Source organism: Spermophilus citellus (assembly GCF_964194105.1).
Source record: "Spermophilus citellus genome assembly, chromosome: 11".
Lineage (NCBI taxonomy): Eukaryota > Metazoa > Chordata > Mammalia > Rodentia > Sciuridae > Spermophilus > Spermophilus citellus.
Genome location: NC_138192.1, coordinates 82611628 through 82639302, shown reverse-complemented (window position 1 = coordinate 82639302; position 27675 = coordinate 82611628). Strand labels below are relative to the sequence as shown.

The following is a 27675-nucleotide window of genomic DNA, read 5'->3' as shown; positions in this document are numbered from 1 at the left end:
TCTATACTTTAATTTTTTTTTAGTTTAATGTCTTGTATTTAAAAGGAGGCACTGTAATTGTCTCAGCCCTTATATCCTGCCTTGGCTCAGGAACTGAGGTGCATGGTTCTTAGTTACTTATGTCATAGGTGAAAAATTGGGAGTTGTCTGCAAGTATTTGATGCTTCTTTCAGCTGTTGTTAGGAAATGCAATCCTCAAATAATTCTCCACCATAAGTCTTAGCTATAGGTGATTAAAAATAGACAAGGAGGAAAGAAGGATATAGTTGCAGCTTGTAGGACATAAAAAATGCACATACTTCTAAATTGTGCAAGCCACAGGGAACACTTCTCACAGGTGTTCCACTCTGCAGAGGTTACTCAATTGCCTGCAAGTACAATCCAAGCTGTTGACTGGAGGTGTTGAGGGGCCCTCCCCTTTTATGTGTACCTTAGATTTCTGGAGATACCAATACTTATCTGAGTTCAGTAGCAACCACAACAACTGTTCTGTTCCCAACTCTGAAGTGCAGGGCACTAAAAGCTGAGTGTTTTTTTTTTTTTTTTTTTTTTTTTCTCTCATGGAAGGCTTTTGCCTCTGGAATTTCCTGCTGCTCCCAGTTTGCCAAAGCCCCATCCTACTGACCCTTAGAGACTTGTGTAAGACTTATTTTTCAATATAACCTTCACTGATGGGAAAAGACTTTAAGAGCATAATTTTGTAAAAGACTCTTTAAGCAATTATCGTTCTTCATGATCTTTTTGAGTTAAAATGATTGAATTTTGGAGCTTGCCTTCTGTAGCAATTTCAAATAGGAGACAGTTTTAAGAACAAACATACCAATAAAGATCTACCCTTAGTAATGAGTGAGACTGCCTAGCTGGATGTGAAGATGTTTGGATTCTAAAAATATAAAAACTATCAGAGTAATGCCCCTTCTCACGCTGGTACCTCAGGTGCGCTGGCGCCTGCAATAATCCTACATTCCAAAGTGGATAATAAACACAACCTGCTCCTTTAGAAAGCTCTAGAATGGGGTGAGTGCACATTTGTTAAATCTCAAACCCACCCTGGAAAACAGCATTGGCTTTGGCTGGACGCTAAGATATTTACTCTGGACGATTATGCCAAGACATTAACAGCTGCTAGATTAATTATTTATGGTGTTGGTGTCAATCATCTGAGACAAGAACCAAAGAATAATATTTTAAAATCATCTGGCCAAAGAAAAATCCCTACTGTCTACTACAGCTCTCTTGTCATTTATTACCCTTGAACTTCTTCCCAAAGAAGTAATCTCAGAAAACTGCTTTCTTGAAATTATTTTTCCTTTTCCCTTCAATGTTTTCTTTCCAAGTGCTTTCCCTTTGAGGACGGAGCACCTTGGCCATGTGTGCACAATTTTCAGAAGATGCCCTACATCAGGTTAACCGATGGCACGTTTCAGTTTGGAAAACTTAAATAAACACGAAATAGAAATCCGGAGGAAATGAGCCCTCTCCCCGCCCACGAGGGTTTCAGGTCCAAGCAAGGCTGCGATGCCTCGGCTCTCCGGGCCTTCCCGGCTCAGCCAAAAACGCCCAGGCTGCTCCGTGTGGTCAGCGAGCAGAGAGCTGGTCAAAGAGAAAAAACAAATAGTTGGTCTGCCCATCTCCAAGAAGAGAGTTTCACTCTGGTTTGCCTAATACATGAAACATCCGCCCTTCTGCGCGGCTTGGCATCCGGGTTTGGGGACCTCTGTCATCGCCAAGCATTTCTTCAAGGACCTGAGCCCCGAAGCTGCGCCCCGGGTGGGACCCCTGGTCGGCCGGCGCCTGCTCTCCCTAGCTGTGCGCGCGCGCCTGGCAAGGCGGGATTTAAGGCAGCGCTGCTGCGGGAGGCTCTGCAGTGTCAACCAGCCCCGAACAGTCCCGCCTCATCGCTTTAGTGTGTGTGCCTTGCAAGTCTCTCCTTGGTCAACCGTCACCACCATCGGCGCGCGGGAGTGGCGTTGGAGCGTCTAAACCCGGGGGTCCTCGGCCAGACGAGGGAGCCCGGTGGGCGGCTGGTGCGGGCAGGGCGCGCCCGGCGGGCTCGGGGCACACGCGGCTCACCTGGGCGAGGCCGGGCGCGCAGGCGCTCAGCGCCGGGGCCGCGGCCGGGCGTCTGAGACCCACGCCCGAAAGAGTTGGACAGTTCCGGGACCGCGCTGCGCCCAGCTGTCGCCGTCGCCACCGCCGCCGCTGTCGCGGTAGCCACCGTCCGGGGCTGCAGCAGATCGCGGGAGAGCGTCTGCGTGAAGCCTCAGTGCAGCCCTGGCGGGACCGCCGCAACCGCCGGAGCGCGAGCAACAGCTTCCCGGCTGGAGGAGCCACTGCCCTATGCGCCTGTGGCCGGCGCGCCGAGGTAAGCTCCGGACGCCCAGCCCAGCCCGGTGCCCTGGGAGCCGGCGCCGCCTTCCTGTACTTCCCCCGCCCGCCTCCGCCTAGAGAGTGGGCACCTGGGCGCGCCGCCAAGGGAATGGTTGCAAGCCCACCTCCCGATAGAGTTTGCACTTTGTCCCGCAGTCCCACTTGTAGAGGAGGGAGCCCAGGGGGCTGCTCCCCGGGCTGCAGAGGCCAGTCTCCTGGGAGTCCCTGTAGTGAAACAGAAGGTTGGGAAGCCAGAGGAGCAGAAGAGCCCCCAGGGTAGGCTCCGATTCTCAAGGACGGAGAGGGAGGATGGAGATGGGGAGAGGACAAGCAGAGTGCCCCGCTGTGGTTAGCCGCAGCGCCTCTGCCACTGAGAAGTTTGGGGTTTGACGTCTTTCTTTTCATTAGAGGGAAAGGGGGGTACCGAGGTGTGGGAGGAGGATAACAGTTGAAGCGTGGGGTCCCAGGAGAGTTGTGCAGCTGAACTAAGGTGAGATGGGGACGAGGAAGCAGAGAGAAGGCGCCCGAAGTTTGCACTTGTTGGGAGGCATGAAGGGCAGCCTTGTCTATGAAGTGCTGGTGAAGGTGTCAGTGCAGGGTGGGAGGACTCTGTGGGACTGCGGAAGGGACGAGAAGGGGAGGAGGAGGACCATCTGCTTCACCACTGCTATGTGCGGGGGCCCGTGAGGAGAAGGGAGAGCTGGCAGGAAGATGCTTCTCCGCTGCTTCCTCAAGCTCTGGAAGACCGTTTTTATGATGAACCTGGATGACAAGTTTTGTGGGTCCTTAAAGGAAAATAAATTGTCAAGTAACCCCCCCCCCCCAACACGTTTGCCCACGAACACAAATAAAGGCAGTTTTGGAATGTTCTTAGAAGTTCCTGGGCTGGGAAACATCCTTCTTCATTCTCTTCATTTTCATATAGAGATGAAATTTGCAGTTCTCTTTGGCTTTGCTTTTCTGAAGAGCATCATACCAAGGAGAATTCAAACTTTGTCAAGATGTAGCAAAAGATGCCCCAAAGAGAAAGAATATAACATTTGTGTCACAGGGTAGAGCCTCTAGCCTGAAAACTGGCAGCTTCCATGTAATTCACAATGCTGTGGGAAATGCATTTATCAAATGAAAGGTTTTCATAAAGCCAGTAAACCACATCTCAGATAAAATTAAATATTTGGGCTTGAAAGAGCTCCCTGAAATGTTTCAGGGTCAGATTTTTATCAGTTTTCAGTCTTTTAATCTTATTTTGATGCCATATGTACCTAAAGTATGTGCTGCCTCTTCCCTATAATAATAGATAAATGCCTTTAGAATGCAAAATATTACAAGTTTTGCTACTTGAGATGTTCAAGGTTGGGAAACTGTGTATTTGGTCAAAGCATTGGTTTTCAGATTCTATAGTCCCATAAATCAAGTATTTGTGGATTTATAATTCACACTCTCACCCATTTTGAAAAGTGAAAACCACAAATCAAATAGCTATTCTAGTAGATCTCCCTGACCTCTTTTGACGCATTTGTAGTAAAAGGATTTTGGAAAGGTGAAGTCTCCTAACAGAAAAAATTGCTGTCCTCTCTGGAAACATCCTAGTGATATCAGTGTATTGCAGCGAACTTCCTTATGTAGTTCATTTGCATTATATTGTTTTTCATTACATAAGTAGTGATCTTTTTAAGGGAAGTTTAATAACCACTAAATATCTTCTATATTAAGAAAAATAATGGTGACACTTTACAGGATTTTAACAATATACAGATTCACAAGTCTAAAAGGAAATGATGAATTAACGCCTCCTTCCTAAACTGAGGCAGAAAGCCAGTGGAGGTTTTCCTCTTCAGTTAAACCAAAGAAGGAACTGTGATTAGATCTTGTCACCCAAACATGGCCGATTAGTGAGACCTGTCAACAGTTGGAGGATAACTTTATAAACTACAACCATTATATGATAATCTATCAAAGTATATCAGGTATTTTCAGTGTTCTTTTTCTCAGGCAGGTGTCCTGGCTCTGAGAAAAAACAAGCAAACAAGCAAACAAGTTTGCTTGCTTGTTGAGAGAAAACAAACAAGCAAGCAAGCAAGCAAACAAACAAATAAACAAAAACCAATCAGAACAGCTCTGAGAGGTGGCATGTCTCCACAGAGTAATGCTATGTGTAGTTGGGAACCTTGAAAAAACACAAGGATCCTCAATCTCTGGAATGCTCCTCCCCCTCCCTCCATGCCTTGCCCTTTGAGTTTTTTCTTCTTACCAGTCTCAGAGATGACATTACCTGACTTTGAACAGGAAAAAAATTGTATTAAAAAGCACAAGCAGTTAGTTCTAACTTCTCACAGGAATGACTGCTTCATTTGTGAAATATAGCGCAAAACAGGCTTTCTACTGTTCCTATGAGATCCTGAATCTTCAAAGGTCTGATGAACAGTGAGTGTGTGTCTGCCCCACTTTCCCACTGTCTTTTGGTTTCTTCTCCTTCTCCTTTTCCTTCTCCCCCTCCACATAATGTCATCATTTCTATTTTGCTACTTTCCCCATTGCTGTCTCTGCTCCCTATGGGTCTCACTATGGTCTGTCTCCCTTACTATTTCTTCTTTTTATTATTATTATTATGATTATTATTTTAATTCTAGGGATTTCTTATGATTTTCTTTGTTTTATAGATTATCTCCTTTTTGCCTTTTTTTAAGGGAATTTTTTATTCATTGGTGTTCTTTTTTTTTTTTTAAAGAGAGAGTGAGAGAGGAGGGAGAGAGGGAGGGAGAGAGAGAGAGAGAGAGAGAGAGAGGGAGAGAGAGAGTAAGAGAGAGAGAGAGAGAGAGAGAGAGAGAGAGAATTTTTAATATTTATTTTTTTAGTTCTCGGCGGACACAACATCCTTGTTGGTATGTGGTGCTGAGGATCGAACCCGGGTCACAGGCACGCCAGGCGAGCGCGCTACTGCTTGAGCCACATCCCCAGCCCCTCATTGGTGTTCTTTTATTAGTGTGGGATTATTTCTTCCTAAAGTGACTCCCTCGCTGTCTTTCCCTCCTAAATTTTACTTTTAACACTTTGAACCACTGAAGAATAAGCCTTATATTATTCTCAGGTGCTTCAGATCTAACATCAGATTTCACAATGTTTTATTTAAATTCCTTTTAATGGCTTTCTCCCAGATGTACAGGGATGACTCCGTCAGTTTTCTCAGTCACCCAGGATCTTCCTAATACCTTTGCTTTCCATCTATAATCCACACATAAATTCCACCTGCTCCATGTCCTCAATGCCTCTTGATGGCTACTTCACCTTTCTATCCCCGCAGTGAGGGACTTTGTTTAGTCTTACCTCTTTTTAGATCTACGATGATGATTTCCTGACTAGTTTCCCATCTCCAGTCTCTTCTGTTTCAAAGTATGTCACAACTGGTTTTGTAGAATTAGCTTATTAAAGCAGAAGCAAACTGGCTAATAAACTTTCCCCATTTTCCCACCAAATGATGCATAACCCTCTCCTCTAACAGTTAAGACCTTCTGAACTCCAGCCCCAAAACAACTCCATAATTTTTACTTTGATCTAATTGATTCATTCATTCATTTATACATAGCCTCCATGAGTCCTTGCATGCCTGCTGCTTGCCACGCACAGCTGGGGAGGATAATTTTTAAAACAACCTGTGTATTTGCTCAGTGATATATGGCAAATTTTATTTTTTGATGTTGGAATCCACTGATAAAACGAAGCCCCTCCTCTGCTGCCTCCCCTTCATAGTTCTGAGGCATCTTCAGCCTCATGAGCCTCCTTGGAACAGTCTAATGTTTCCCTATGCTGAGAGCAATTCTCCCTGCTCATATAGCAGGTCTCTGAGCTCTGTCTGTGTTTAGGCTATTCCCTGGGCCTGGAGCAAGCCCTTTCACTTCCCTACAACCACCTCCACCTGTCAGTCAGAGCATTTGCTAAGGTATTTTCCTTTTCCTCATCTCCCTTTAATGCCAGCTTTTTGCTCCACCAAATTCTGTTGGATCTCTTGTTGAAACAAAGGTCAAAGTCTTCCTCATATACACTCATGTGCTTTCTGCATCTTTCTTTAAGGACAGTACACTAACCTGGCCTAACCTCAGACCTTCATTTCCTGAAATACCCAGCTCATGGACTGACCCATCATAGGACTTCAACAAAAAATTTAATTAGTTGGACTGAATTGTAACTAGTTCTCTAGTCCCTTGTGTAAAAACTACTCTCCCTCTCTCTCTCTCTTTCTTTTTTTAACATTTCAATTTGATCTTATAGTAGAATCAGTGCTTCTCAAACTTCAATGTGCATATAAATCATTAGGAAATCTTATTAAAATAGAGATTCTGGTTAAGCAGGCCTGGGAAGAGACCCAGGGTTGTGCATTTCTAACAAGCTCTTAGGTAATGTTGAAATAGCTGATCCTTGAAGCATGCTTTGAGCAACCAGGCAGTAGATGATACTTCCCAGGCTTGGGGGTTACTGGCAGCCCCAGCCTCTTGGCCTGGCACTCTTCCTATGGGTAAGACTCTTCAGTCTTACTTTCTATTTTGAAAGTACTTTAGGCCTGGATGTGCTTTCCAAGGCTGACTGGAGGCTTGGTTATTTCCATGCATTCCCCTGTTATTTTACTGCTGCTTTATTGCAGTTGCTAGTTCTCCCTATTGTATTTTTCTCTGGCCAGTCACATTGCTTTGTTAGACATTCCTTCTCATCTTCCCATTATTGCAGATTATAGCTGTTCTCCTTTCTCCCTCTGCTTTGATGTTTTTCTCGTCTCTGCTCTCTGGCTCTTGACATTTTCTTCAGGTGTCTTGGCGAACTCCCTGCCCCACCTGTTTTCCTACAGCTTCCAATTTTTTTTTTTCAGTGAACCCCAAAATAGGGTGTAGGAGACACAAGCTCTCGTCCTGCCTTTCCTGCCAGTGTGAGACGCCGTGAAGCTGTTTCTTTTCTGGGCTCCTCCATCACTTTTAGATGGAGGGTGTGGGTGAACAGCTTCCTGGGTCTGCTTCAGCACAAGAAGCCATGTGGATGTTCACGTGGGGCAGGAGGAGCAGGCTGGGTGGAGGCACCACAGCTCCTGTGATTGTGCTGGGGTTGCTGTTGGCCCCCGTCTGGTGTTCTTGCTGCACATTCCTCTTCCAGATAAACAACTTGAACTTTCTTTGTTCTAGCACTAATCAAAGAAATATTCATATTTTTTTTATTCCTCCGTGTCCTCTAATTAAGTTGTTCTCACCCCTGGATTCATGCTTAAAATCACCTTGGGAGCTTTAAAATATACTGATGATTTTAGCTTATTTCTAAGTCATGGTTTAATTTATCTTTATTTTATTTTATTTTGCTATGCTGGAGATTGAATCCACAGCCTTGCATATGCTACCAGGCAAGCACTGTGCTGCTAAGCTGCACCACCAAGCCCACTTGATCAATATTTTGTAAATTTCCCCAAGTGATTTCCATTTCCAGCATGGGTGGAGAAGTACAGTTTCTGAGGAGGCCATGCTGTGTGGTACCTGAGACACAGCAGTACTGTGATTCTAACCTGTTTTTTTTTTTTTTTTTTTTTTGACTTATCAGCTCTGAGAGCTCAGGGATGTTATTTAAATTCTTTGGACCTTGGTTTCTTCCTCTGTGAAATGGGTTGACTTCACTGTGGTGAAAAATCCCTGAGATGTTGTTTGTGGAGCCAGCAGTGGAGGGCTGTGCCCATTGCAGTTATTCCAGTAAAGGTAGTAGTTGTGTTTTGGGATAATCCCAACTGAAAGTCTCTGAATTGCTTAAGGGTTACCTGCCCTAGCCTTGTTAACAATGTTCTCACCTCCTGATTAGTTTCAAGAAATTTAGCACCGTGGAATCAATTTGGAAAAAAAAAATTATGAGCACATTTCTCAGAAGTCAATAAAAAAATACAGAAGGCATATATACTAATAAAAAGCAATTGGCCTTTTGTTTTTGATTCATTTGGTGCCACACCAACTCAACAGTCTCATAAACAGCAGAGATGGATTAAAATACTGATACAAAAAGATGACCAGAATTTCATACCTACTTTATGAAAAATGACTTAGCCCTTTAATAAAGACAGTTCTATCATCAACAAATAAAAAACATTGAAATTCATGGGCCTAAGAGAGCATTTTATTTTGGTAATAAATATGAATGTGTAAAGCATTTACATTTCTGAGTTTATAATGGGAAATGGAATTTAAAAATAACACACACACACACACACACACACACACACACACACAGTCTATCCTAAGCAGGCTAAAGCTGATCAAACTTTTTCTTTCCTTTTTGGCTGAGAGTCTGAATAGCCATTATACTATTATATTATCATTATATCAGCAAAACAAAGATTTGATAAATGGATATAATCAATGTTAACTGAGGTCCCAGATCCATCCCCCCCCCCCCCCCCCCGCCAGTGCATCTGGAAATAAATAAAAGGGGTATTCTATAACTCCAGTGGGCCTGGCAAAGGTACCTAATCATGATTATCAGGGGTTGTCAGTATGACAACCCCTTTTCATGCTTTGCATGAAAAGAACTACACATGAGTACTGCTTTCCACCTTTTTCTCTTAGAGAAAAGTGTTCAATTCTGCATTATTTACTTTTAGATCAGGAAGAACATATTTTTCAGTTAAATCTTCACTAACAGCTTCATGTTTATTCTTGACACTGTGATATGTACTTTTTAATAACATGATTGAGAAGATAGGATGAAACGTTCAAAAGTACCATTGGGCTACACTAAAGCCAGTTGTGAGAGATAATGAGCTAATTCTTCTAAATCTTTGCTTCAATGTACGAGGGTTAAAATTGTGTGAAATTCTACAGACAGTTGTGGTTTTTCATGTGTGTGAGCTGAAATGGCCAACCTACTAAGGTTTTTATAGTCCAGAGCCTGAACTCTTGGCCAGCTCATACTGGTTTCCAAAGGGTACAGATTCTAATTCTCTTCAGGCTTCCTACCTTGCCATTTCTGTGAAAAAATAGATTGAAATATTAAAATGACTGCCACTCAGTCAAACCCAATCATTAAATCATTTTGCCTTTAGAGTTTAAAGTGACCTTTGTGCAAAATCCTCACTGATAAATTAGAAAAATGAGACCCACAAAATTCAGAATGTTTAAAAATTTGAGCATAGAGAAATTAAACATTATAAGTAATTGTAGAAAACATCTACTGGTATTGACACTAGCATTTAAATTTCATAGAGAAAATGTGTGGCTCCTATGATGTCTTTAGATTTGATACTTTGGAGGTGGGAAAACTTCTCCTCACAGGCTTAGGGAGAGATTACCTTATATGCTGTGAAAAATCAGATGCTTAGAGTAAGAATTCAAACATTAAATGCCATTGTTTGCATACAAATAATCATACTTTTGTATAAACCCAGGCATTTTGATTTTGCATACATGAAATATTTTTATTTATATCAGTTGGTCATTGCACATGTTCTTATATACCTGGAAATACTGATGGTAAAACATGTTGCATGTTTTGCACTAATGAAGATACTATAAACTAAAGGTTGAGTTCATAATCTAGCATTACACTTGGAGCATGCAGGTTCCAGCTCTTCTGTTTGTTAGCTGTGTGACCAAGTTATAAGACTTCCTCTCTGTGCCATAGTTTCCTAAGTCTAAGAGACCATGAAAGACCCTTTGTTGGGATTGTTGTCAGATAAAATGAGATAATACACATAAATATACTTATTAATGTTCTTGACACCTATAGTAGTCATAGAGGTAGCAATTATTGTACATCACATGGTTTATTAATACCAAATGCCTCACCGGTACACTGATTTCTTGGCCAGGGAAATTTTGCCACGCTGATCTTTCAGTTTGAAACTTAGTTGGTATTTTTCAGTAACCTATTCTTTGTTTCCTCCTCTACTTTTCCTTGTTTACTTCTGAAGAACCATGCAATGAGAGGGGGAGCAGAGATGTAGAATTGTAAACACTGCAGGGACTCTCTGGAAATTGTGTTACCATGTGAAGCACAGGCGGATTTTGACTGGCAAAAAATGAATTCTCAGACTTTTTGGAAGGATCAAGCGGCTGACCACATAGCTTGTGCATGAACATGCTTGTTGAACTTGCTAACCAGGTGGAAACCTGGAATGTTTGGAAGTTGCTCAGATAAGGAAGAGTGATTCAGGTATGGAGACAGCTCTTGGGACCAGAATCTGAGTGACGAGGGCAGATTCAGTCAAACCCAGTCTCTTCTTGGGAACCTGAAATGTAGTTGGATAGTAATTGGGATCCTCCTGAGTTTACACACATTTACTTTAACATCTGAATTATATTTTTCAAGTCAGAATTTAGCGAGCAAAATAATTGGCAAGAGAAAGATATAGTTGTGAACTGCCCGAAGGATTATTGGAGTTTAAGTCCGTATACGCTTCATTATTACACATGTGATTCTTAATGGTCAATCTCACCTGCAAAGGAATGAAATATTCCGTACTCAGAATGTGGAAGGTAAAATCTTTGTGTAGCCTGCTTCCTCTGTTCTGTGCTTGTGGCCACCAGACTTGTCCTAAAAGCATCCTTAATATGGTCATTCTTGGATGTTAGCATGTGAAAGAATCCTTGAGGCCTTGCTCAAAATGCGGATTTCCCAAATTTACCCTTGAAGGTTGCATTAGTCAACTTGTTGTCCTGGTGACAAAATACCTGAACTAACCAGCTTAAATGGAGGAAAGACTTATTTCGGCTCATTATTTCAGAGGTCTCAGTCCATGGTTGGCTGGCTTCATAGTTTGGGGGTCTTTGGCAAAGAGCATGCAGTGGAGTGAAGCTGCTCACCTCCTGGTGGCAGGAAAGAAAAAGACATAAGAATGGCCTGGCTCCCAATGTCTCCTTCAAGGTCACCCCTTCAATGACCTAATTTCTTCCAACTAGATCCCCCTCTTTTGCCACCCCCCAATAGTGCCACAGGTTGGGGACAGTGTGGGGTATTTGGACCTTTGGGGACATTTAGGATACAAACTCTAACAAAAGTCCAGAATCACTGGGTTTGAGGTAGGACCCCAACATCCTTGGAGATTAGCCCTGGTTCTCACATGGGGAATAATTATATCAGAATTAATTGTGGTTCTTAGCAAAAGTCCTGTAAAGTATGTCAAGCTCAGTTCCCCTGTCCTACATTCCATTCCTTCCTTTAGGTGCTCTGAGAGCACCCCACATGGACCCTGTCATGTGTGAATCCTGGAGAGTCAGACTACACTCTCTGATTGACTACTGACTGGCCTTCTTCACAGGCTTTAGTCCCCTTTGGGGGCATTGACCACTGGCCTACCTGTCTCAGTGTCCATGTGAACTCACTTGTGATATAGGTAGTCTGGGTCCCAAGCCTAACTCTGCAAAATCTAAAAGGAGTTTGCACGAGATGATGTCTTGCAGCCAGAAGTTTTTCCTGTCTCTCCAGATGATACTATGCCCAGAAGGAGTTCGCTGACCAGTGCTTATTGGAATTTTGTCTTTGCCGTCATGACTCACACCCTCAGACAGCGGCAGTGGTTTTGGTAACTGCATTGACATAGTGACCATACGGCTGGGGCTGAGACCATCATGACCGTTGGATGTGTGCAGCGTTTCTTCCTTCTCATGGATCTAGGCTTTTGCTATCATTCTTGATAATTCAGAAACATGATTGCAACATCCAATAGCTGTACCCTTGGTACAGCTACCCTGGGTACAGCTATTTGTCTTGTCCTTGTGGTTTTATGGTGGGAAATAGCAGGCTTCCTTCTCTCCCATCCTCTTCTGGTATTTGTCTTACGCAGCTGCAGAACAGAGCCTGAGATGACTGTGACAGATGTATAGACATGATGGTGTGCGTTCAGATGGCTGCTCTCATGGCAGAGACCCCTATAGCCCTTTGGGATCCTTAAAATCTTTATTTCCTCACTGAGCTTGGCTTATATAAGTGAGGTTTAAATTTGTCGAGATTTTCACAGGTTCTCGGATCTGTGTCTTCCTCCTGAATTCACTGGAAACGAGTATAATGTACTCTCGGTTGGCGTGGGTAAAGGCTAGTCTGATCTTTAGAAATATTTAGATGTTGCAATCATGTTTCTGAAATTATCAAGAATGATAGCAAAAAAATGTGTTTACTCAGGATATGTACCAATTCTTCTGTGTATTCGGGGTGTGTATTCAGATCCATTTTAAATATAGGTTCTAAAATTTTTAATGTTGCTCCCTAAAGGAGTGAACAAATGTTGGCATTAAGAATTATTAAGCTTTGTGTCATAAAGAGCTCTAACTGATCACTGATTATTATTTTTTTAATATTTATTTTTTAGTTATAGTTGGACACAATACCTTTATTTTTTTATTTGTTTTTATGTGGTGCTGAGGATGGAACCCAGGGCCTTGCACATCCTAGTTGAGCACTCTACTGCTGAGCCACAACCCCAATCTGTGATCATTGATTATTTTACAAACCAACAGTAGTGTCTTGCAACTAACACTTGGTTACCTATGAAACCTCATGGAGTGCATTGAGGGGCAGGTGGCATAGAGGTTGACAGTATAGCATCGCCTCATTGTAGGGTCATGTTATGATTAAGCCCTGCCTCAGACCACACAGATGTCACCCTCCTTCCTCAACTGTAAGAGAGGCTCAGTGGTAACGGAAGGGAGCAGGGATTGACTAAGTGGGTATTTGGCAAAAAAGATATGCTGATTCAGGAAATGATATACCTACTAAATTAAATGTGTGTGGGGATGAGGCAGACAGGAGATAGGAGGATTGGGCTATACAGATCTTTTTTTTTTTTTTACTTTTTTTTTTATTTTTATTTTTATTTTATTGTTGGTTGGCTATACAGATCTTAAGAGAGAAGTTACTGATGACAAGACAAATTCATTTCCTAACATTAAGGGAAAAAAATGTTAAGGGCAACCTCTGAAACTGCTCCATGGGGTTGATTATACTGGTACTTTGAGGTGACCATGAAAAGAATGGATTTTTAATAGTCTGTAGAGCCTGTTACTAGTTAGGAATGTCATACTTCAAGGACCTTCGAAACTAGCCCATTTTGTCTCTCTTGAGCCTGATGACCATGACAAAGTGTGTAAGAGGGTCAGGATTTTAGCACTGGTGGAAGCCACCTAAGCAGCCCAGCATGTCAAAAGACACAAAGCAGAATCTTAGTGAATCTCCCTCAGCCCATGGCTGCTGCTTCCTGACCTCCATTAGCAAGAGGACAAGGCATCTCACCATCTGTGACAGACAAGAAGGCTTCAAAACAACATGCCTATTCTCTGCAACGTTGACGGGGTGACATGCGGACAAGGAAGTAGATTGAATTTCTGAAGTTCCAGCAGGCAGGACCAGATTCTGTGGGTGGGATAGAGAGTGGCAGATTTTAACTCAATATGAGAAAGAACTTTCTAATGATTTAAACTGTCTAATAGGAGTGTGGCTGCTGTGGAGTTTCCTGCTAGCTGTAGCCAGAAGTCCGCAATGGCTGATGAGCCACCAACACAACACTGAAGGAATTCCTGCATTGAGAGGAACCTTGGTGGGACTCGTCACTACAATCTGTCCCCTTGACATTATTGACAACATAATTTGAAGAATGACTATAGGCAAGGGAGGAGTGTATATAAGAAAAAAGGTAGGGAAAGAGGTGTTCTTGGACTTTAAGAGCAATTACTTTATCTTTATTCCCACATTTTTATCATTTGTCCAGCTTTTATATACACTGCACTTATTGAGCACCTATTATGTGCCATAACATTTTCAAACTTAATAGCCAATTGGCCAAAATACCAGCATGTCCTTTCTTAACCAGAATCCTGCCATGGTTTCCCTCTCTTCACACAAGGGCCAACCTCTGTGGTCAGCTCCAGTGACTTCTCACAAGTTGTGCTACAGCCTTGTCACACCTGAGCTAAACTCCTTAGGAAAGTTTTCACACCACTTTTTCTGTTTCTCTTATAATGCTTGTCTGTTAGATTGTCATGATCTGTGTGCATTGACCCTTCTCACTGGACTGCAAATACCTTGAGAGACTCCTTGTCTCATTTATTTGCTTTACGACTATACAAGTGTCTGGCAAATAGTGAATGCTCATGTTTGTAGACTGAATGTTTGATTACATCTCCCATCTCACCCTTCCCCCAGGACAGCTTCCGAGTATGACTTTAACCCTCAAGGTAAGGAAGTAAAAAGAAAAATATACCGCAATATTCTTTCTCTTCCTGACCGTACCTCCCCAGTCCTACTTTTAGTTACCTAACCATCTACTCTGTTTCAGGGGAAGAGGAAAAGACAGTGAGGAGGATGAGACCAAGTTACTCTCCAACAGTAAGGAAGGGAAAGCTAACTCCTATGTAGTTCCCAAGACTCCCCAATCAACTGCCTGCTTGTAGGATGAGCTAGTTAACTGTTCTTTCTGTAAACTAGCTGTGGGACCTAAAAGTGTTCTTGTGACCAACTCATTGTTTTGGTTTTTTTTTTTTTTTAAGAAAAATTTCAGGAGGTCATTCAATATTAAATTCTGTGATTCATAATTTCTTTTCCCTTCAAAGGTTCCTGAAATCCTTTCCCCCTATGTATTACTTTTTAGACAAACAAATAGCCAGACTGGTGCTGATAAGAGAAGCATTGTTATGCTTCACAATTCTGTTTGGGATGGCATTGGGGAAGACTATATGCTTTGTAATCTGACACATTCAGATGGAGTCCCTGCTGTATGGCCCTGGACAACTTAAAACATTCCTAAGCAGAAGATTCCTTTCTTACAGAATGGGTATATTATATCTCTCACAGGAATGCAAATGAAGTAATGTATATGCAGTATTTATCCCATGCCAGAAACATAATGAGCCCTTGGAAAATGGTAGCTGCTATTATTTAGAAACAGTTCCCTCTCTCTTTCCTTTTCTTTTCTTCAACCCCTAAAAGGCACCTACACACAAGTCCTCAAGGAGTTTCCTTGGCATGTGTATCACTGGTTCTTGAGCATCATTTCTCCTCCATCTAGAATGAACAGAGGGCAGTCAAGGTCTTGCCTTCTTCTAAGGCATTCTATTCCTACATGTACACTAGCTGAAAGGGAAACCCATTGCACTGTGGGTGGGGAGATATTTACTTTAACATTTGCATAGAGACAAACATAAATGTTACTGAGGAGATGCTGGAAATGAGCGCAGGGTCATATATCTTAATATCACATGACGTATCACACCCAGATTAAGATTCCTTTATTTGAAGAAGCTTTGACAGAGTGCTGGTGACGCAGCAGCTCCTGAGCCTGACAGCAGATAGATAGATACTCTATAAAAATTTATGAAGTTTGAATTGTAAAGAATAAACTCCACATGCCGAGTAGTAGCATTTCTTATTAAAATAATTTCTTCTTTAAGTTCATTGTCTCCACCTATAATCAAAGCTTGTGCTATGGCTAGACACACCAGCAGCCTGTAAACTTTTATATGGGCTTTTGGAAAGGGATGAGAGTTTTACGAGATATGATTTTCTCATCTCACCAAATTAGATTATTTGAGACAGCGTCCCTAGATGTAAAATTTCAGTCCTGAGTAAATCTGTGCCTCTGAGACTGTACAGCCTGCTATCACAGTGGAAATGGAGCATAATAAATCTGCCCTGAGCCCATTTCTCTCCACAGAGCTCCATAATTCATTCTTTGCTTGGTTCCTATGACCACGTTTTCACAGCCCATCAGTCTGCATCCAGCCTGGCTCCTGTCACGTGCTATGCCTCCTCCTTGGTCCATATCTCACTTCTTGGCATGCACGGATCACGGGCTTCCTTCTAGAGCTGTGTGACTTTGTGGACCCTGGATCCAAGCTGTTCATTATCATATGGCAGACATGTAATCTAGTTAGAGGGTGGCTTATTTGTTGCAGTATACTTTTATTTTTTTAAAGATACCCAATTTTAAATGGATTGCAAAAAATAACACCATCTCAGGAGTATGAATATAGACCTGGTGGGTACTTCAGCTATTCTTTCCTGAGTCTCCTCTGAGGGGACATGGGAGGAGGGACATACAATCAAGGCTACTGCTTCTTTCTTCCAGTCCCTTCCTCTTCATCCATGAGGAATGCTTCCTCCTTGCTCCTGTGGCTTCTCTCCATCTTCTCTGGGTCAGCACTACTTTGGTCCAGTGGTACCCCCACCATCTACTGCCATAAAACCAGGAGTGACTATAGAAGCTTACAAGGAGCTTAGAAAAAAAGAAGGGTTGACGAAAATTTCCTCCAAGGTAGAGTGGAGGCATTCACCTGCCGCAGTCCGGCTGCAGCAAAATAACTGGGGGGGTGACGAACAACTTGTGTAGATTGATACAGTAGGAGTGGGAGCCATTTATTGTAGGACAGGAGGGGTATATATACATTACATTTATGTGGTGCTGAGAACTGAACCCAGTGCCTCACACACTCTAGGCGAGTGCGCTACCAATTGAGCCACATCTCCAGCCCCATTTTGACTTGTTTACAGACCCTAACATTCACCCTAAACTGGGAACTAAATGCCTGGTTCCAGTTTCATTTCCAACCTTAATTAACTGTTCTGATACTAGGCAATGTATGTCTACAGGCCTTCACTTTTGTCTTGTGCAAAACCAGTAGGTAGAAACTGATAAATTTTAAGAGGAAACTCTATACATTGTGAACTATGTGGACATGGGAATTTGCTCTCTCTTCCTCCCTACACTTTCAATTTGTAGCTCATTGCCTTGAGAATAAGCTAAAGGAATCTGGGGCTTTGGAAGATGAGTTGTCAAGAGGATCATGCCATTCTGCAAGGTCTAGTCCAGAGGCTTTCAGAAATAACTCTGCGGAAAGCCAGGTTCTCAGCTGTGGTCTGGCCAGAGGGCCAGAGGCATCTGAGCAGCAGTTCCATGGAGAATGTAAGTATGGACACTAAGTGGGACTTAAGGCAGTGGTGGCAGCAGTGCCGGTTTGTTGGTTTTTAAGGGAAAAGCTGTCTTTGTGTCCTTCAGTAATTTTAAAGACTGTTAACTGACTAGCCTAGTCAACCTTTTCAGAGTGCTCTTAACCTGTTTTTATTCTTTCACATCCTCTTTAATTCCAAGTATTCAGTAAGAGCCTTGTTTCTTTCCTCAGTATGTAGAGGAGGAAAAGAAGCACTGAGAACGTAACATAATATGTCTAAAGTGGTACAGCTCAGAGGTGGCAGAGCTGAGCTGGTGTCTTGCTGAGGAGCCTGTTCAAGATGGTTCTGTGGACCAGCAGCGCCAGCATCTCTTGGAAGTGTTAGAAATGAAGACTCTCAGGCCCCTCCTCAGATCTACTGAAGCAGAGTCTCCACTTTAAACTCCAGATGTCTCATCTGTACATTAAAGTCTGAGAAGTACAGTAATTTAGTGGAACCTCTTAGCTCCACCAAAGGCTTTTCTTCTCTATCTCTTATTTTTGGCACAGGATCAGGACCTCTGGGTTAACTGAGATGCCAGTCTGGAAAGGGAAAATCTACCTGAGATGCCCAAAGTCAGCTTCCTGAACTTTATACATGAAACAAAACAGAGTCTACTTTGACCCACTGCACAGGTGGAGAGGTTATTTAGAACCACACAGTAGATAAGCAGGGTTATGGAGAGCCTGTCTTGTTTAATGGCTTTGTAATTTAGCTCCTTGGCAAACTCCCTTCGAGTATCACCACTTTATATTAGCAAATTCCCATTTGAAATATGCAAAAGTAACAGGGGAGGCAAGCAACATACCTAACCAGACATCTGAGTGACTGGAACAATTTAAATTAAATTTTATGCCTCTGTGTCTGAACTGACTTTAGATGCTAAGTCTGTTGCCTGTCGGTACCAGATTCTGAAAACAGCCATTCTAGATGTTTTCCAAGAATTTGGTCTTGAAATGTAAACATGAGGTCACTGAATAGTGACTTCTTTTATGTCACCAAGTTTGGGACCTAAAAATGCTTTAATTGCCATTTTTATAGTCAGCCAGTCAATAGCTCCTTAGAAGGCCATGGTTCCTTGGTCAATTTTAAGGTATGTGTTTGGTTATTACCACTGTCAAGGATGCTATGGGAAAGAATGTAGTCTAAGAGGAAAATCTTTGACAGGTTCTCTTTATCTTTCATCATCTTGCAAAAGTCCTTCAGAAAAGTCCTGCCAGTCACATGGTATAATTCTTGCTAACATCAAGATAGTAGAGTGGAATCGAGACAGTAGTCACTGATTTTGCCCTGAAATATTCAGGATCACCTTAAACATATTTTTAATTCTAGGTCACCTGAGATTGTGTTGAAACTACAGGATAATGGATGATATGTTACTTCTAGGATCCCCTGAATAGTGAAACTCTTGTCACTTTCCAGTATGGCCATCTGAAGGTATCATTTGTGTACATGTTGCTTTATTTGCATATACAAGCCCAGGAAATGGAGCAAGAGCTGCAGTCTTTACAAATGTGCCTTGAAAACGTGATATTTGTGATCCCTAGGGTTCTTTTATATGAGAGGCAGATGTGACTTGTCCCTTGGATGATGGCTTTATCATTGATCCCTGTCCCCATCAATTTTAGTGGCACTTGCTCTCAGATTTACAAGTAGAATAACATTTTTATTCTGAGTACCCGAGTCAAACTGCCTTCACTAACCTCAGCCCGTCAGCTGTTGAAATTTTCCATCTCTTGTGGCTGGCATCATATTACCCCACACTGTGCATCCCTGTTATTTTTATTACCTGTCTTATATTCACTCACCCTGCTTCAACTTATTGTACTGTACCCAGTCAGATCACATGACTCACCAAATAATTGAACTGGGACCAGGTTTCATATCTAAGTAAATTTGTGTCAATAATTTGCTGTCAGGGTACCATATAGAGAGAAACATATTTTATAATTGACATCCTAGTTTATGCTTCTGTAAGATGTTGCCACCTTTAGGGGTCTCAAGGTAGTTTCTGGATTGAAATATTCTATTGGGCTTGAGGTGACCATTCTTGTGTGGTGTTTGGGTATGAGCGTTGTGCTCCTGACCTAAGATGGAAAGAATATCCCAGATATATGGATGTCACCAAGACAAGGTAACAGAAATAATGGCATAAATAAGGCTTGAACGTGGTTCTTCAAGTGTAATAGCTTGAAGGCAGTGTCACTGATGAGAGCATTAGGATTTTATCTACTGCTGTTTATTGGAGAACCCTTTGTATTAGATTTTTATTTCAGTTCTGAGAGTGACAGAGCTTGAGATAAGTAGTGTTGCCTTCTTTTCTTGGGCCACAATTAAACCTGCTTTAGGTTTTAACGTGCCTATGGAGTCATATTGATTGCCCTCCTTCCCTCCACCCTTTTACACTACTGATGAGCCAAGTGGCTTGATCTTATTCAAATCATTCTTTTGGCCAAACAATTATGATATGTGCACCCTGGTTTCCATCCTTTTCTTTCTTTTTTCTTTAATTCCAAATATGGTCAATATAGAAGTAACAATAGGTAGCAACCCGAGGCCAAGGTATACTTGACTGTGTGGTGTGGTGTTTTGAACACACAATGTGGGTTAAATTACTTAATAGCATGTTAGGCACGGTCATCATCCCCATTTTATAGATGGTAAAACTGATGCCAAGATAATTAGACTGTAGTACCTCTGATGCTGGAACACATGTGAAAATCATGATGTAAGAACAGAAAGGAAATTTGGAAATCATCTAATCCAAATCATTTTTTTTTTCAAGATTAAGAAATACATCCAGAGAGGTTAAATTCTTCTTGAGGTCACATAACCAGCCAAGGGAGAAAGCAGTTTCAGTTGGTGTCCATTTTCAAGAAGGTTCTGCAGGCATTTTTTTTTATTCCATTCCATCCAGTTGGTCATCTGGGGTCAGGTATTATCTCTGGACCAATCTGTTGTAACAAGGAGTTTGGGCTCATTGTGAAGAACTTCTCCAAATGACGGCTACCTCACTCCCCTCTTGCTGGGGGTTAAGAGGAGTCCTTGTAACTGGACAGATATTGCAAAAGCCATTCACAGTGTGGGGCTGTTACCTTCTGGAACAGGAGGCTCAGCTCTAGCCAGAGTCTTGCCAGGAAGGCAGGAAGTGAGTTCCTGCTAGGGAATTTTCCATGATGTTAGGACTTCTTCTCCTTTCAAAGTGAATTACAGCCCCAATGAAGCCAGCCTGCCCTCGTTGTTCTTGACTCAGTTCGCCCTGCCTCTCTGTGGATGGTAGATTGAGTTTGACAGATGGAGAACCAGCAGCAGTCTTGAGACTGGCTGCCAAACGGGACAGAGGAGGAGGTGATCTGATGGGCTACGGCATTGAACCGAAAGGATACAGACATATGCACAAATGAAGACAATGAATGGTGACCCTCCTGAGGAAATAGCAGTATTTTTCTCTGTCACTGAATGAACCATGCTGAAGGTTTAGAAAACAGAAAGGCAGTTACTGGACAAGGTGCTCCTTCCTGATAGGTATCTATATGGGAGATCTGTACCTACATCTATCTATAGATAGATATCCCGTACTATAGATAGATATCTGTACTATATGTAACTCCAACAGTATTTAGCTTGCATAATAGCACTTTGACATAGATGTGTGTCCCAATTGGGTTTTTTTTTATGCTAGTTTTTTTTTCTGACTACAAAATGAATCAACTTATTCAAGAAAAGTATGGAGAAAGAAGTTGTGGTTTACTGAGACACACGGGCAGGTGGAAGGGTCCTTTGCTGTGATAGGATTGTGTTTTTACACTATACCCTTTCTCAGCAGGTGGCCCAGCCCTCTGTACTCCCCTTGCCTCGGGGGAGTGCAGAAATTTCCCACACTGAAAGAGAGACAGGCCATAGTGTTTAGGGAAGCCCTGGAGGGAATTATGCCCTGGGAAGGAGCAACAGAAAATACTTTTAGGAAAGTAAGTAGGGTGATATGAAAGAATACACAGAGGCTGATTTCCTGAGGTTAGTGGATCCAGTGGTCTGCTCTTTGGAGTAGCTCAGTGCCATGGAAGGATTTGAAGCTTCATGTTTCTAACCCTTGTGAAGAATCCTACAGCACATGATTCAAGCCCCTCAACACCAAAGTCTGGAGAGACTTCCAGTTCATCCACTTTCTTTTAAAAATGCAAAGCTGAGCACATTTCCCAGCAAAAGATCCCTTTAAGGACTTCCCATCTATAGAAGGTAGAGAAGGGTATTTCAAGCAGATCAAATTACAGTGCAAACTATGAAGTTAACAGCCTGTACCCTCTGTCAGGTATTTGTCTTTATTTGGATGCCAAGGTCTATGTTGACTGACAAGCAGCTGGAGAGACTGGCAAGGGCTGCTCATGGGTGGCCTTGACTGCCACCTTGTGGAATCTCTGTGGGCCAAAGACTTCCAAATGTTTTTTTTTTGGGGGGGGGGACAACACATAATTTTTCAAATAAAATCTTGCATAGACAATCAATATTTTCAATAGATTACAGTGAGAAGTTCTCCAGAGACTTCTGGCTGAGCCCTCCCACATATCCTTGAGTTCTTGAGGTGTGTCTGTGGATAATAAGGAATCCACAATCTCATCAGATTTGAGGTTTAAAAAGGTCACCACAATAGTGATATGAAGTACCTTGAGGGACAGAGATGGAGAATGTTAGGCAGAACACAAGGGGGCTAACATAGTGAGGAGAAATTTCTGAACATCGCTGGTCTGTAAGTATAACGCTATTAGTCTACAATTTTAGTTTCTACTGTGAACCTCATTTTACTTAATGATAGAAATTTAATTTAATTTCAGAGCCCCATTCTCTTTTTCCAATTTGGATCTAATATTCCAGGGAGGTGTTTGTATACATAGTAAAAACCACTACTTATTTAAAACTGAATTATGTAAAGACACAGATTTTAACTCATTCAATTACCACAGTAACCCTCTATGGTATGTACTCTCATTATCTCCATCTTACAGATATGAAGCAGCTGAAGCCCAGGAAGTAGAATAATTTCTAGGAATGAAGCTTTGTACCTTGGCTTTCAGCATGCTGCACTCTCTGGGTTCTTTAGTCAACGTCACTGCAGTGTGGAGACATCTCTGGGGAGTATACCATTTTGTCCTTGGGACATCCATGGCCAACAAAGTTTTGTTTTGTTCTTTTTCATCTGGTTCTAAGATATCATCCATGTAGGTCACGCTGGATTTTTCAGGATGATTCATTCAGCTTCTTATTACCTCCACCATGATAGAAGGAAACTCTTTGAGGCTGTCTGGTGCTGTACCTAGACCAGTGGTTCTCAGTAGGGATTCTGCCTCCAGAGGACATTTGGCAATGTCTAGAAGTATTTTTGGTTGTTATATCTGGGGGATGGGGGGATATATTATAGGCATCTGGTGTGTGGAGGTCAGAGATGCTGCTAAACATCCTCCAATACACACTTCCATCCCCACAATCAACCAGATCAAAATGTCAATGGGGCCAAGGTTGAGAAACCCCAACAAAACCATGGAATTACATTTCAGCAATTTTATTTTTGAAGTCTTTCTTTCCTTCTAGTCTCTGTCATGCTGGGAAGGCACTGGTTCCCTTTGTTCTGTTGCCTTACCAAACCACCTGGGCTTTTGGTTACCTTTCCCGCATCAGGCCCAGCCCATGGCTGGTAAGTTGGTTGAGACATGGGTCCTCCGCTTAGCTGCTTTTGTGTTGAAACTCTTGATACTTCATCTCTGTTTTCCTCTTTCTTCCTTTTGTCTAGTCCGAGTGTAGGAAACTTTGCCCTTAATCATCATATCCTTCCAAGTCTGTTGCCCAAGAATTATTATTCCCCAAACTTGAAACTCAGACTGCGATAACTGATTACCTTTTTCTGTCTATGCTCTGTAATGCCTTTCCTGGGGGCAATAAACATGGAAAACTCAGTGACCAAATGAAGTTTTAAAGAAATGCAAGGGAAATCTTGTTCATGTCAGCATTTTTCAATCTATTTCTTGAGGTGTAGCACTGTCAATAGATTTCCTATGATAAAGGGGGACTGCTGCATGTGGTCTTCCTCTGTAGGAATTCACAAGTCTTATAAACATTCTTCAAAGCTCAAAAAAGCAAACTCTTTAAAAAATTTGCATATTCCAGGGCCTCCCAAAGGTATTTGACTAGAAAGCTTTCCTTTCTCATGGAATCCCCAAGAACAGTTTGTGGATAGTTTCGAGATAGTAGTGTGTGTGTGTGATAAATGTGTCCTTTATCAAAGCATTGGCAGAGAGAAGAGGGTCAGTTCTAGAGATACTGAAAGTCAGAGTCAATAGTACTTGATAAATGATTGGCTATGGGATGTAAGGAAGCAAGAGAAATCAGTGGGAGAATATAGAAGCTTCAGAACTGAAGGAACAAATTTTGTATCATCCCTTCTGTATCCCAAAGAATTAGGCACCAGGGATTTTAAAAAGTATAAACCACAAGATGACAATACTGAGGTTCTCTTTCTCCTGGATTCTTGTAATGGCTTTCTAAATGGTCTCCTAGCTGTTTTTCCACTTCCTTTTCTAATCTCAACTTCATAATACCACCAAAGAAATCTTTCCTAAACAAAGACTTAATTATGACATTGCTCTGATCAAAGAACTTTGATGGTTCGATTTTGCACGTAGTCAATTCAGGCTTTTTAGCAGAGTGTTCAGAGATGCTTGTCAAAATCTTCCTAAATATGAATATAGCTTGATGTGGCAAGAAATGAGCAGCTCTTACTCAGCAAGATCTTATGTGCACTGCCAGCATTTATGTGCTTATGTGCCTTTCAGGGACTCTGGGGGACAAGGCAGGCTGTGCGGGCGGTTCTTGAACCTGTTCTTGCCCTATGTGAATGCCTGGATTCTGTAAGCCTTATAAATATATCGTAGATGGAGGTGTGATGACTGGTCTTTGCCTATGCGGATATCTTCTGTTTGCCCTTCCAGATGTGCTCTTACCCTTGTCCACTCTGTTCTGCGCTCTAGGAGGCTGACCTCTATGGACTTCACTGATCTCTCAGGTTGGGTTTGGTCAAAGGGAAATATTGGCAGGAGACAATGGGATGGAGGGAGGAGATCAGAGTGTTTATTTTCCGGGCCATTCTCTGGAAGGGTGCTGAAGGCTGGCTGTGTCCTGTAGTGGTCTTGCTCCTCTCAAGGTGGCTTCCCCCACCATTTTCCTTCTCTCTGGGTTTGGATAGCTGCCTTCTCCTCTCTTCCCCTTGGGTCTGGGGTGGTAAAAATATCTCTTAACTCCTGGTTCCTGCAGTATCTCTGTGGTCCTTTTCCACCCTGACCATATGCTTGTAGAGTTCTTTAATAATAAACCTCTTCCCATTGTCCCAGTTTGAAAGATGTATTTCTTTCCTATTGGGACCCTAACTGACATAGATGGCTGTCTCAAATACTGAAATGTTTGAGTGTCTGTAAATGGTAAAGATTTAAGTGATAAAGAATTGAACAAAATGTCCATTTTTTTGTGCTTTGTCTCATATTATTTAAATACCATAAAACCACAAAATGGAATATTAAATTTTAAAGTAACATTGAATAAAGATACTATTTATTTTCTGTGATCCATTGACTAGAAAAGTTTCCAATTCATTATCTAATAAAATTTGATGGAAGAGAGCTCTGAGTTGGTTGAAGTGGTCTGAGTGACTCCATCTGCACACTGTTCTCTCTGGTGAGATCCACTGGTTTAGGTGGGAGGTTATTGGCGTGTATGGACCCAAGAATCATTGAGTGGCTCAGTGGCTGTAGATTTTGTAGCTGGTCTTTAATGCAAGCAAAATGAATTTTCAAGGATAAACAGCAAGAGGCTGTCAGCTAAGTCTATCTAAGCAGTTTTCTTCTGGAATCATGTATGAATTTTTTGGTTATTGTTCTTTTTAGCTAGACATGTCAGTAGAATCCATTTTGACATAATTATACAAGCATGGAATATATCTATTTTTTTGAGGGGGCTTACTAGGGATTGAACTCAGGGTACTCAACCACTGAGCCCCATCCTCAACCCTATTTTGTATTTTCTTTAGAGACAGGGTTTCACTGAGTTGCTTAGCACCTCGCTTTTGCTGAGGCTGGCTTTGAACTCACAATCCTCCTGCCTCAGCTTCCCGAGCTGCTGGGATTACAGGTGTTCACCAGGGTGCTCAGCTGGAGTATATCTTGTTCTCATTCAGACCCTACTACCTCTCCTTCATCTTTCCTCTCCCCATCCCTTGCTCCCCTCCCTCTATTGATCTTTCTGCCATAGACTCATAGTTATTTTTTTAAATGTTTCTTATGGATATATCTCACTATTATGAATCTTCTTCAGGAGAGTAATTCACGAAAGAATCCAGATAGGAATGCCAATTCTAGATAGTTTTCTTTGTTTATACTGCTTATAGTATCCTGTGTTTTTTGAATTAGAATAGAATATATAGCACTGAAGCTGAAAAGATCATGTTCTTACAAGGAGCAGAAAATATCTTTTTATTTGTTCATAATAACTATATTTAGTTTATACCCTATTTATTATTGATTCATATTTTAAAGCAAAGATGATTAAGGTAGTTTGTATAAATTAATTAATTTCCTCCTCCCTGATTCTATCCATGAAAACATTTAAGATAACTGATTCTTTTTCACAGAAGCATGAATGGCATACACATACGACAGACTAGAGATCCTGTGAAACTTCCAGCGTTCTGGTTAGCTATTTTTTGCTTGTAGATCTAGTCACACAGATATTTATCTATCTCTGTAAAGCTTTTCATCCCACAGAAGTATGTGGGTTCCTTTTCCTGAAGAATCATGTTTTAGAAATGGCGATGTAATATGCATTTTCTTTGGGTTAGAAGGGAAGAAGGAGCCTTACATATTATAAAGATGATATTGGGGTGAGGTAGAGCAGAGATAATAACCACACTTTCCATGTGATTAGAAGGGAGGCACTCTGTGTGCAAGAAGATTGTAGGGTGAGAGGTAAAAAGACAAATCTACCGCATTGACTGTGCAGTTTTCTTGTTTTGTACATACTCGAGTGCCAGCACTGTAATCAGTGCTTATGCCTGGGCCATATGATTAGGAGAGATGCAGGTAATCTTTTGAATGTGTGGTTTTCTAGCTGTGGTTTCTTTGAGCCTCCCTCGGTTATTTGATCACAGAGGGAAATGTGTATCATTTTCTTTGGAGAGAAGATTTTAAAACGGGCATAGCGCTAGAACCTTGATGTATGTAACTCAATAATTCTCACTTTGTTCATCTCTATATTCCAAAAGGAAAGGTTTTTTTTTTTTTTTTTTTTTTTTTTTTTGTGTGTGTGTGTGTGTTGTGTTTTTTTTCCTATACTGGAACTTGAATAGATAACATTGGAGATTTATATTTTTAAGAAGTAGTAAATGGGACATATTTTATATTTAAATTTTTGTTTTCTGTTATCTGTGATTCGGATGTAGTTTTAAAGTTGATACAGTTCTCATTGTAAAGCAGCAACTCTGAAAGCCTATCCATTTTGGTTCTTGAATTAAAGTAATTTCAGAAAGTTAGTATGTTTCTTCTTTTAAATATCACCACCTAGCATTTATACCTGACTGTGTTGTTTTTAGTTAGTTCACAAGCCTTAGTTTATAACTGAAAAGAGCTTTTAAAGAAAAATAATCTGGATATTTTTTATTGTGTATATATAAGATAGTGGGTGTTTCTTTTTCTTTCCTTAATATGAAAGCTCTTGGTTGTGACGAATGCAAATATAAAATGCGGAAACTCAAATACCTCAAAATGCCTTTTAGATGAAGCCTGGATTTGGAGCAGGATGAACCGTGGTGAGTCAGCTGCCTTGTCGGAGCCGTCACCAGCTCCTTCAGTGACCTTGGCCATCTGGGTCTGGTTGCATTTTGGTTCTCCCCCTTGACAAGTGGAATTTCTTTGCACTTACCTGTTTTCCCTGAATGCACTTTGGGAGAAGGATGTGATATACTTCCCAGTTAACAAGAACACTTCCTACCTCAGAAGTGAATTGAGAACACCATTAGGTGATATCTCTTTTGACCTTGTTGTCCTTACCAAAGATAGAAAATAAAAACCTAAATTCCAAATACATTTTAATGAAGCCCTCTAGAATAAATGCTGGAAATTCATTACCATGTAAGTCTTGTATTCAATACAGATTCTTTTAAATATGAAAAGTTGGCTTAGCAAGTTGGCAGCTTGAAAATCCTTGCTTTATTAGTTAGCAAATGATTCTGATTTTATCACATTTTATTATCAATCTCAGTTTTTGGGTTCCTAGGAATTCAAAATTATATGCTCAGCTGACCCTTTAATTAGCTCTCATTCTGTCTCACATGATTTATAGCCT

At 41.6% G+C, this 27675-nt stretch overlaps 1 protein-coding gene across 3 annotated transcripts in view; it reads left to right on the top strand.

Moving 5' to 3' along the window:
• Window positions 1-1593: 1593 nt before the first annotated feature.
• ZNF385B (zinc finger protein 385B) overlaps window positions 1594-27675 on the top strand; it is a 389695-nt gene continuing 363613 nt past the window's right edge. The window contains exon 1 of one of the 3 annotated variants that reach the window (XM_081261413.1): window positions 1594-2365. The gene's annotated coding sequence lies outside the window, so the exon portion shown is untranslated. The remainder of the gene's footprint in view (window positions 2366-27675) is intronic. The other 2 variants (XM_081261414.1, XM_081261412.1) reach the window with 2 other exon arrangements.